Source organism: Capra hircus, chromosome 23 (assembly GCF_001704415.2).
Source record: "Capra hircus breed San Clemente chromosome 23, ASM170441v1, whole genome shotgun sequence".
NCBI lineage: Eukaryota > Metazoa > Chordata > Mammalia > Artiodactyla > Bovidae > Capra > Capra hircus.
Genome location: NC_030830.1, coordinates 29,793,311 through 29,806,008, shown reverse-complemented (window position 1 = coordinate 29,806,008; position 12,698 = coordinate 29,793,311).

The following is a 12,698-nucleotide window of genomic DNA, read 5'->3' as shown; positions in this document are numbered from 1 at the left end:
GAAAATCCCATGGATGGAGGAGCCTGGTGGGTTACGTTCCACGGAGTCGCAAAGAGTCAGACGCGACTGAGCGCACATGCACGCATATAGTTTTAAAAGGAAAAGAGATAAAGCAACTTAAACATTTATAAGGACAAGAATCAACAAAATACAACATCTATGATAATTTAAATAGGTTTGTAGTGTCAAAATATGAAAGGAGAGATGAGGAGGTGGAGTAGTATTTTTGAGTAGTTTTTTTCCCTGTATCTCTTCTCTTTCTCTTGTTACACAAGTCACTTCTCATTTTTGTTGTTGTTGTTCGGTCGCTACACTTCACTTGTTCAGTCGCTAAGTTGGGTCCAACTTCTTACATCCCCATGGACTGCAGCATGCCAGTCTTCCATGTCCTCCACCATCTCCCAGAGTTTACTCAAGCTCATGTGACCTCACTTTCACTTTTCACTTTCATGCATTGGAGAAGGAAATGGCAACCCACTCCAGTGTTCTTGTCTGGAGAATCCCAGGGACAGGGGAGCCTGGTGGGCTGCCATCTCTGGGGTCGCACAGAGTTGGACACAACTGAAGCGACTTAGCAGCAGCAGCAGCATGTCCATTGAGTCGGTGATGCCACACAACCATCTCATCCTCTGTTGTCCCCTTCTCCTCCTGCCCTCATTCTTTCCCAGTATCAGGGTCTTTTCCTTTTAGGGATTTCCTGGCAGTCCAGTGGTTAAGACCCCAGGCTTCCAAGGTGTGAGTTTGATTCCTGGTTGGGTAACTAAGATCCCACTTGCCATGCGGAACAGCCAAAAAATAGGAAAAAATCTAAAATCATTAAATATAAATTCATCTAAAATAGAATAATAAGATAATGATCTTACTCTGCAATAAAGTTTCTTTTCACAAACTTGATAGGTTTTATTTTTATTAGGGTCTCCAGACTCAGAGATGCCTTCCAGAACAGAGCTAGAGGACCAAGGCCATATTAACAGAGCTGTAAGGAAAGTGCCCTCTGATTTTTGGGTGCAGAAGGGGCAGGGTGGTCAGTCTAGCTGCTTGTGGGTGCTTCTGCTGGTTCCAGAGATGTTCTTGGAGATGACTTTAGATGGGTGTATGGGTGGGCTGCAGATGCCTAAAGAAGTTCTACATGGGAGAGGAGCTGATAGTTCCTGAGAAGGAAGGTAGCTGGGAGTTGGTGTGTTTTCAGAGGCACTGGGAGGTACCACTTACCTGGAACTGACCAGAGATGATGTACAGAACTTATTCCCATTTCTCTCCGGTCTATGGGTATCTTTCTTGCCTTTTACTGTCTTACTTCTCTTTTCTGTATCTTTCACTCCACCAACCCCAGCCATATTCCATCTTCCTGCTTTGCTTTATTATCCTGCAGCTGGGAGTGTCCGACCATGATGGAGGGAAACTGCATTTCTGCCTAAATTCCTGAAGTAAGATTGCCAATATAACCCAATATAAGGATTGAAATTCCAAAGAAACTTAAGAATCACAAATGTCGTAAATGAAAGAAAAGATGCTGCTTTGGTGCAGGCTATGTTTTAGGCTAAATTCCAAGAAGTCAATGTCCCAGGCTTCATAATTCTCCATCATTATATGGGGACCTTGATCAACAAGACTATAAAATTATCTCTTAGAATAATTTGAACATTTTCCCTCTTGTAGGAAAAAAGATTCCATGTTCATGTGTTAAAATTAGCTATATTTTTTTCACCGAGATATTGGAGCTTGTTAAATTTTCATTTATGCTACAGATATTCATTATGTGTCTCCTATCTGACAGATACCTTGTTAGACTCCAATGTGTAAAATGTACAAGACACACTTTCTTCCCTCAAGGAGATTGCTGACTACTCTGTGGCTCACTACATCAGAAATGTGCCTGGGACACCTGTCTACCCACTATTCCTTCTTTGAAATTTCCTCTGGGTAGGATGAGTGTATTTATTGGTTTACTCAGTATAATCCCATGTATATTGTCAGTGAAGAATTGTTGGTCCCATTTCTTGCTCTTCAGAATGTCTCAGTTTGGTGGATGTGAGGACATCGTAATTCCAACCTAGACCTGATGAATGAGTAGGACTATGAAGATGTGTTTTTACCCTTTCTTTTGTTCACATTAGGTTGAACCAGTAGTGAATATCTGTCCAAGGCAGAGCCAGATTCCCTGTTTTGAAAATATGCACTGAAACTCAGAGATTGAGGTAGTCGGACCTGAGCAATAGAGTTGAGGTCAGGTGGCCAAATCTGTTAGCATAGCAACCCAAAGCCATATTTGCAAGCTATCACTGTGGAGGGAAAAAAAATACCTGAGGGACTTGGAAAGAAGCCATGTGGTGAGGGAGTGAGACCCTGTTTTCACATCACTAATGGATCAGGCACTCCCATTGGGCTTGCCAAGAGGCATGGCCTCTGCTGCTGTCCATCCATCTCTCCTCCCAGTAGAAGAGGGCAACTGGGGTGGAATGAGACTTCCTACTTGAGTGAGTGCTGTGAGCCTCTCAAACCATCCTCCTTTTCCCTTCCCAAGGAGGTTTAACTTTCTGAAGTCAAAGGATGGAGATCTCAAGAGAATCACTCGTAAGTTTTCCTGTAGTCTCATGGAAGTAAGTCCAGCAAGTAGAAGAAGTTGCTCTGAACTTCAGTGCAACTAGGTGAAGCCATTGGCTGGAGAACAAGTGAATGAGGTGGTTTAGTCTCCCAAGAGATCAGCTATGCTTAGTGGAGCATCTCTAAATTGAGCCCTTTATCAGCAAGGCTGTTGGAACTACCAACCTGACCATTTTGAATTCATAGATAATGAGCCAAGTCAGCAGTGAGGACCAACAAAGGTGAAGTCAGGGACAGCGTGAAAGCTCACTATGAGTGGCCACATAAGAAGATACATACCTCTAACCCTCTGCTCTCCAGCTCCAAATGAGAGTGTAGAGGAAGAAGGAGAAAGGGCGTAAGAGCAGAGTGCATCTCACTTTCCCTCCTTCTGGCTAAGCCAGTTGAGCTCCCAGCATAGCCTACTCCAAAGTCCAGAAGGTGGAAAGAGAAATGTTCCCCTTGAATATGGAACTGGAGATTTTAAACTGACAGCACTGACTCTCAAGAGCTGAAAAGAGATGGCTTTGATCATGAAAGGTAATGGGAAAGGCATGTTGCCATCTCAGCTATGGTTATCAGTGAGGCATCCAGAAGAAAGGGCAGGTCCTCAGAGCCCAGTTGGTAGCAGATACTCAACTAATCAAACTGTTTCAGGTTTATCTCCCAGTGAGTTGAGACTCCTTATAGGACTGGAGAGATTGTTAGAAAGCCCTCAAACCCAGCAAGTGTCTTCCCTGGCAAACCTTGCTACCCTGGCACGCTGAGCGTCTTCCACACAGCTTCAGATTTCCTGCTACCTGACATCATTGTTATGGTTGTTCAAGTCCAATAGAAATGAATCAAAGAAACCTTTAATGTGGGTAAATCAGCTACCCAACTTCATTATTACATTGCAGTTACCACCCTAGATAAATATGTCACGGTTCATGTACCAAAAATCTGTTGGACTCTAAGACATGCTAGTTTTTTTTTTTATAAATGTCTTAAATTAAGCTGGTCCACTTAAACATTACATCTGACTCTGGCCATCAGATATTGAAATGGTGCCATATAACTCACCCTCCATTACCCCTTGTCCTTAACACAACAGTGAAGGGACATTGGACGTTTGTGGGGATGAAGGATTTAGGCATTTGGATTTTGCACAAGACAGAGCCCTGGGCAAAAGCAGATGAGAGTCTCTACCTAGAATCTAGTGGGTGAAGGGGAAGATAGCTGCCTGAGGGTGACTTTCTCAGTCTTTTAGGACTTTCTGAAACTGACTTCCCTGACAGCCCCTTAATTATAATAAATCTCTTTTTACTTGATTCTGGACTAAAGTATGTATACTTGAATCCAGATAAAGGAGAATAACTGTCATTGTAATTCTGAGGACAGGATATGGGAGCAACTTTAAAAATGGTTTAAGAATATTCCTTTCTGGGGGGTTCCCTGGTGGCTCAGTGTTAAAACATCTGCCTGCCAATGCAGGTTATACGAGTTCAATCCCTGGTCAGGGAAGATCCCACATGCTGTGGGGCAATGAAGCCCATGTGCCACAGCTACTGAGCATACAAGCTGCAGCTACTGAAGTCCATGTGTCTAAAGCCTGCGCTCCTCAACAAAAGAAACCACCGCAACGAGAAGCCGCACACCACAATGAAGAGTAGCCCCTACTTGTCACAACTAGAGAAAGCCCTCGCTCCGCAAGGAAGATCCAGCACAGCCCAAAATAAAATAAATAAATGAAATTTCCATTAAAAAAAAAAGAATATTCCTTTCTTCCGCTTTGGTGAAGAATCTAGATACTCCTGTATCTAAATACGCATCCTTAACAAGGCAAAATTGCTCCTTAGGGGGAAGAATTGGTTGGGAGAGAATTAGATATTATGATGATTTTGGTCTCCCCAAACTCAATCTGACCCATCAAAGTAAACAGATACACTCTATATCTGTGGTATTCGCTTTTCATGGGAGCAAGGGGACATTAGAAAAGAAATGTCTTACAAGACACCTTAGAGGGAGATATAAAGAAACATGTTTGTGAAACACTGATCTAGGGAAGAAAAAAATAGACCGAAAATGGAGCCCTTTCAGTCTAAAATGCTGGATCATGTTTTTCCACTTTGACTAGACATATAAATTCCTCTCTAGATGACTCACATGAAAGAAGTGGGTTTATACATGGCCTCTGTTTCTAAATGGAGATTTGCCTGTGTTTTCTGGCTTCCCTGGGGGGTCTGAGGAGCAGAGAGCAATCCTCCACACACAAAATCTTGCCTGTTTTCTCCAGGCAGCTGAAATGCTATACAGACTTTGAAGGAATAGTCTCCACATTTTCATCTCTTACTGATGCACCGCTCTCGTCTATGGGCAACGTTCAAGGTCTGTGGGTGATTTTTATGACTGAGCATCGGATGAATGTGACAAAGTCTGGGATTTGTTGAGGGCAATTGGCTCCACACAAATAAAAATGCAGAATATATTCTTAGAACAATAGCAAGGCAAAGTAAGCTGACCTGAGGGTCTTAGGACAAGTACGGCATTCCACTGAGAGCTGGAAGCATACTCCCTTCACGCTTTGCATGTTTATGGGCAAAGTTAATCAGAATTAATCAGCCACATTGCTCGCAAGTAGGAGTTGTTGGCCAGCGGAAGGCTGATACCTCACTGGGCTCTGCAGGTGGCAAACTTGGCATGGTGGGCACTCTTCCTTACTCCTCCCTGATTCAGTCTGATGCACCCACAATATTCTCTTCTTTGGCATGCCGGCTGCCCTGTGAGACTTGCTAGCTCCATGGCCTGGTGATCTTTGCCTGGATCGGTGTCCGCTGCAGCCAGCCTTGACCACCTCTCCAGCAGGTGAGAAAGCATGGCAGAGCTCGGAGAAAGAACACCTTAGATGAGGCTCAAAGACACCACACCTGACTTGCATTAATAATCCTTGTCATGGGTACCTCCCAGGGATACAAAACTGTTTCAATACAACAAAAATCAATGTAATTCACCACATTTAACAGGCTAAAGAAGAAAAATCACATGATCATATCCATTGATTCAGAAAGAGCACTTGACAAAATTCAACACTCATGCACGATAAAAACTCTCAGAGGGACTTCCCTGGTGGTCCAGGGGTTGAGAATCCACCTGCCAATGCAGAGGGCACAGGTTCCATCCCTGGTCTGGGGTGATCCCACGTGCCTCCAGGCAAGCAAGCCCGTGTGCCACAATTAGAGAGCCTGAGCCCTGCGACAAACAGCCTGCACAGTCTAAACAAAACAAAGACAAAACTCTCAGAAAAACAGAAATAGAGGGAACTTCCTCACCTTAATAAGGACCTCAGCTACAGCTGACATTATATTTAATGGTGAAAGACTGCTTTCCTCCTAAGAATGACAAGACAAGAACAGTACCATGGAAATTACTCAGCCCTAAGAAGCAACAAACTATTGATAAACATGCTCTAACCTGGATGAATCTCCAGATAACTATGCCTGCATAAAAGCCAATTCAAAGAGGTTAGTTGCATGATATGTGATTCTGTTTGTGTGACATTCTTGAAATGTCCGTGAGTGGCTGCTAGGGGCTCAGGAGGAATTGTGGGTGAGAGAGAAGTGGGTGTGGCTGCAAAGCGGCAGCATGAGGCATCCTGTGGTGATGAAAATGTTCTGTGTCTTGACTGTATCACTAGCCATATTCCAGTTGTGATAACGTACTGCTTAAGTCACTTCAGTCGTGTCCGACTCCGTGTGACCCCATAGACAGCAGCCCACCAGGCTCCCCCGTCCCTGGGTTTCTCCAGGCAAGAACACTAGAGTGGGTTGCCATTTCCTTCTCCAATGCATGAAAGTGAAAAGTGAAAGGGAAGTCTCTCTGTAGTGTCCAACTCTGTGCGACCCCATGGACTGCAGCCCACCAGGCTCCTCTGCCCATGGGATTTTCCAGGCAAGAGTACTGGAGTGGGGCGCCATTGCCTTCTCCGGTGATAATGTACTAGATTTTTGCAAATTGTTACCACTGGGGGACCCTGGCTAAAGGATATAAGGAATCTCTGTATTATTTCTGTATTATTTTGTAAAACTGCCTATGAACCTATGAAAGTGAAAGTCACTCAGTTGTGTCCAACTCTTTGCGACCCCACAGACTATACAGTCCATGGAATTCTCCAGGCCAGAATACTGGAGGGCATAGCCATTCTCTTCTCCACGGGATCTTCCTGACTCAGGGATCGAACCCAGGTCTCCTGCATTGTGGGTGGATTATCAGCTGAGCCACAAGGGAAGCCTATATCATTACCTCAAAATACAATGTTTAGGCCTTCCCTGGTGGTCCAGTGGTTAAGAATATGCCTGCCAATGGAGGGGACACGGGTTTGATCCCTGATCCAGGAAGATCCCACATATTGTGGATAAACGCAGCCTAAGTACCGCAACTATTGAGCCTGTGCTCTAAGGCTTGGGAGCAGCAGCTACTGAGAGCCTAGAGCTGGTGCTCGGCAACAAGAGAAGCCAGCACCATGAGAAGCCGGGGCTCTACAATGAAGAGTAAGAAGAGCAGGCCCTGCTTATGCAACTGGAGAAAGCCTGTGTGCAGCCATGAACAGAGCCACCAGAAAAAAAACAAACATAACTTAATTAACTAATTTTTTTTAAAGTAACTTTTTTTTTTAAGTTTAATTATAAAGGGAAGCATACAATGAAAAGTAAGTGTTCCATCCATCATTGTTTCTTAGTCATCCACTTCCTCCCTCCAGGGGAATTTTTCCTACTTATCTGTCTAGAATGTTTAATGAATATATGAGCTTGAACAGGAATATATCTATATATCTGTATATCTATATCTACATGGTATTTTGGGCCTTCCCTAGTAGCTTAGACCGTAAAGCATCTGCTTGCAATGTAGGAGACCTGGGTTCGATCTCTCAGTTGGGAAGATTCCTTAAAGATGGAAGTGGCAACCCACTCTAGTATTCTTGCCTGGAGAATTCCATGGACAGAGGAATCTGGCGGGCTACAGTCCATGGGTTGCAAAGAGTCAGACGTGACTGAGTAACTGACACACACACGGTATTTCACCATAGTTTTAGTTTACATTAGTCTTTATGAGTTGAACATCTTTTCATAGAAGTGCAATCGTGTTATTTTACCTGTGAACTGTTCTTATCCTTAGTGTATTTTTCTCTTTGAGTCAAGTCTTTGTTTCTATACCAGTTTGTAGCGACTTCATTAGATACTAAAGATATGATCTTTTTTAGGATGAATTGCAGCTATGTTATTTTCAGTTTCTCTTTGATTATTTGATTTTGGTGGGATTCTTTTCCCCATACTGTAAGTTTAAAGATTTAATTTATCAAGTATATTGATCTTTATTTTTATGGCTTCTGCATCTTGTCATGCACTTAGAATGGTCCTCTCTCCTCCAAAACTATTTAAAAAATTTTCCCACATTTCTCTTAATACTTTTATGATTTTATTTTTCATGAAGGATCCAGGCTCTTTCTCCCCTTCTTTGTGTAGACTGTGATCCTTTTGGTCACAAGATGGTTGTGAACTTCCAAGCATCAGGCAGGGATAAGAGCAAAAGGAAAAATGGACAAAAACTCAGGTTATTGACTCTGTTTCCCTGGAAAAATCCATCCAGGATCTTCCAATTATCAGCTTCTGCTTATTCTCATTGGTCAGAATTGGATACTGTGCTCATTCTTAGCATCACGAGAGTCTAATGATGTAACTAATTTAATCTGGGTACACTGATATTAACTCCAAAATCTCTGCAGACCATGACTGCAGCCATGACATTAAAAGATGTTTGCTCCTTTGAAGGAAAGCTATGACCAATCTAGATAGCATACTAAAAAGCAGAGACATCACTTTGCCAACAAAAGTCTGTCTAGTCAAAGCTATGATTTTTCCGGTAGTCATGTATGGATGTGAGAGTTGGACCATAAAGAAGGCTGAGCACCAAAGTATTGATGCTTTTGAACTGTGGGGTTGCAGAAGACTCTTGAGAGTCCCTTGGACTGCAAAGAGATCAAACCAGTCAATCCTAAAGGAAATCGTCCTAAATAGTCATTGGAAGGACTGATGCTGAAGCTGAAGCTCCAATACTTTGGCTACCTGGTGTGAAGACCTTACTCAGAAAAGACCCTGATGCTGGGGCTGGAAAAGTTTGAAGGCAGGAGGAGAAGGGGACGACAGAGGATGAGATTGTTGGATGGCATCACCGGCTCAATGGACATGAATTTGGGCAAACTCCAGGAGACACTGGAGGACAGAAAAGCCTTGCATGCTGCAGTCCATGGGATTGCAAAGAGTTGGACACGACTTAGTGACTAAACAACAGCAGCAACATCAATATTGATATCCCCCTTCCTAAGAAAGTGGATTTCTGTCAGCAAAGAAGATACCACTAATATTAGGCGAGAAACTAACAGTATCAGCCACGAGACTACTTGATAATACACAGGGTCATTTTCTGGGTCCCCTCTTGTCTCCAAACTGTGTGTTTCTAACTGCTCTATTGACTTCCAGTATCTACTGTAGTCTGATGTCACTCTGACTCAAATCTCCCTTATAAGAGCTACTTTTGCTCTCAGAAGCTTTTAAGCCTTTCTCTTTATTTTTCAAAATCCCGAAATCTCTCATACCCTTAGGTGGGATCTCTTTAGGCATGCTTCTAAGATTTTACCGGCACCTTCCATCTGGAGATTCTTATCATTCCTCTGCTCAGGGAGCATTTATCCCTCCCTCCTGTCTTTGATTGTTTTCTCCTTCCCTTGTCTCTGTTCTCTCCTTCTGACCCTTACTGGACATAGACTGGATTTAGTAGATTTTTCTTTCATGTCTCTTAATTTTCCTATCACATTTTCCATCTCTTTGTCATATTGCCCTATATTATGGAATGTTTGCCACTTACAAATTCCAGGCAACCACCTTGGTTTTTAACCTCCTCTGCTCTGTTCATATGACTGCCTTATTTTGAAAAACATTTTTAAAATTTCCAAGAATGTTGTTTTTTGTTGTTCTTTCTTCCTTCTTGTTCTTTGAAGGCTTCTTTTTTGCTGCACTCTGTTTTCCATTTCCGAATGCATCATCATCTTAAAATTCTCTGTAGATACTAATCACACTTTTTTAAAAAAATGTCACTTCTGCTCTGTGAATAACTATAGATCGCTTTATTCCCCTGATCCTTCCCTGTTATGGAATCAACTTTTCTTCCATATTGGATGACCTTTGGTTTTAGGGTTTCCCTGCTTTTGCACAGGGCTGTTTGCTTAACAGTCCTCTCCCATAAATCGGAGAACAACCTTCTTACTCTGCTTACTTGGGCATGGCATGCGCTTCCATATGGGGTACCCTGCATGGAGCAGGCTAGACAGCCCACAGAAAAGCAAAAGAAAGAGGACTTCTATTTGGGGATATTAACTTTCAGTGTGTTTTACTCCTGGGTAGAGCTGCTTTTTTATTTCCCTAAGAATTGAATGGGGGACTTCCCTGGTGGTCCAGAGGTCTGCCTGCCAAAGCAGGGGTCACCAGTTTGATCCTTGGTCTGGGAAGATCCCATATGCCACAGAGCAATGAAGCCTATGCATGGCAACTATTGAACCTGTGCTCTAGAGCCCAGGAGCCACAACTTCTCAGCCCAAGCACCCTAGAGCCCATGCTCCACAACAAGAGAAGCCACAGCACCGAGAAGCAGGTGTACCACAGCCAGACCGCAGCCTCCACTCTCTGTAAGCAGAGAAAGCCCTTGACGAAGACCCAGCATAGCCAAAAAAAAAAAAAAAAGAATCGAATGGGAGAGATGGCTAGTGTCACCAAATGATTTAATACAATCTCAAACTCAACTCCACACCCGAATCCTTCCCAAGCAGAACATCCATTGTCTTCAGGGATCAATGCTCATGTTTTATTCAGAAGGCAAAGTCTGCCTCCAGATGCATGACACTGAAGAAGGTGGAGAGGCCTCCCTGTCTCAGCTGTTTAGAATGCAGTTTAGAAATAATAAATAACGTGAGGATTGCTACAAGGTCCTCCGTAAAGTCTGAGGGCCCAGCGAAATGACTGATGTTCATAATTACAACCATCATGACTCTTTGTTTACAGTTTATATTGTGCTGAGAATTTCATGTTTAAGAAGTTTGAGTAGTGCATATTTTCTTTCAGAGGGTTTTTTGATCCCAATTAAAATATATAACTTTCAGTGGGTGAGGTTTATTTATTTGGGAATTGTACTAACAATGTCAGATAAATGAGGCTTTAATTTAACTACAGATGTGAGTGTCTCTGTTGTGTGTGTGTGTGTGCATGTGTGTGTGTGAGTGTGTACATGAAAGAAACTCAGGTAAAGTCTTAACTTGGCTTAACTTAAATTGGTTAACAGTCAAGTCTTTTCTTCAATTACCTGTTAAGGCACTGAGCTCTGAGCCACATGCTGTGAGCAATTAATTCCGAAGAAATAGGAGGTGTGGCAGAGGCTCTGGGCCCTATACTTTTTATAATCAGATTGCACATGCATTATTTAGAGTTCTATTTATAGTTCTATTATGAAATTTTTAGCTTGAGTATGATTACTTGTCAATGTGATTTTAAGAGTATCTTTTAAGAAATAAATCTATAAAGTGGTTTAAACTATGGAAGCATTCAGTTCAGTTCAGGCACTCAGTCGTGTCCAATTCTTTGCGACCCCAAGGACTGCAGCATGCCAGGCTTCCCTGTCCATCACCAACTCCTACAGCTTACTCAATCTCATGTCCATTGAGTTGGTGATGCCATCCAACCATCTCATCCTCTGTCATCCCCTTCTCCTCTCGCTTTCAATCTCTCCCAGCATCAGGGTCTTTTCAATTAAGTCAGTCCTTCACATCAGGTGGCCAAAAGGACTGGAGTTCCAGCTTTAGCATCAGTCCATCCAGTGAATATTCAGGGCTGATTTTCTTTACGATGGACTGGTTGGATCGTTACTATCCAAAAATATGATTCAAACAATGAGCAGACATGAATGCATGCCTCTAATTAATTAAATCTCCAAATACTTGTTCCTTCTTTAATACCATTAGCCCAAGTAAATCTTGCTATATAAATAGATATATAGCATAAATCACTGCATTTCTTCAATGGGGGTGCACTTGTGTGTGTGTATATGTAAGTGTGGGCATATATGTGTATATATATATGTACATTTTTGTACGTACATATAGGTATATATACATATATTTTAAAAATTTATCTTAATTAGAGGATAATTGCTTTACAGGGTTGTCTAGGTTTCTGCTATCCAACAATGTGTATGCATATATTTTTAATAGAGATTATATTAGCCACATTTCATAAGGAATGTGCTCTGATCATATTAATCACATTCCATAAGGAATTCACAAATTTATAAAAATTCATGAGAGTTTATTGATAAATTTTTATTCAAACTTTTGTCCCATTTCAAGAACTGATATTTATTTCACACTTTTATCACTGAATTTAGCTTTATTTTGCCCCATCTCCATTTATTGATATCAGTAAAAGACAAAAACTCTTATCTTCTACAAAATACATGTCTGTTTATATACACACTGTTATGTATAAAATAGATAACCAGCAAGTACCTACTGTATAGCACAGGGAACTCTACTCAATATTTGTAAAAACCTATACAAGAAAAAAATGGACCTAACAGAAGCATAAGATACTAAGAAAAGGTAGCAAGAATACACAGAAGAACAGTACAAAAAAGATCTCACGACCCAGATAACCACAATGGTGTGATCACTCACCTAGAGCCAGATATCCTGGAGTCCGAAGTCAAGTGGGCCTTAGGAAACATCACGATGAACAAAGCTAGTGGAGGTGATGAAATTCCAGTTGAGCTATTTCAAGATGATGATGTTAAAATGATGCACTCAATATGCCAGCAAACTTGGAAAACTTAGCAGTGGCCACAGGACTGGAAAAGATCAGCTTTCATTCCAATCCCAAAGAAAGGCAATGCCAAAGAATGTTCAAACTATCACACAATTGCACTCATTTCACACGCTAGCAAAGTAATGCTTAAAATTCTCCAAGTGAGGCTTAACAGTACGTGAACTGAGGAATTCCAGATGTTCAAGGTGGATTTAGAAAAGGCAGAGGAACCAGAGA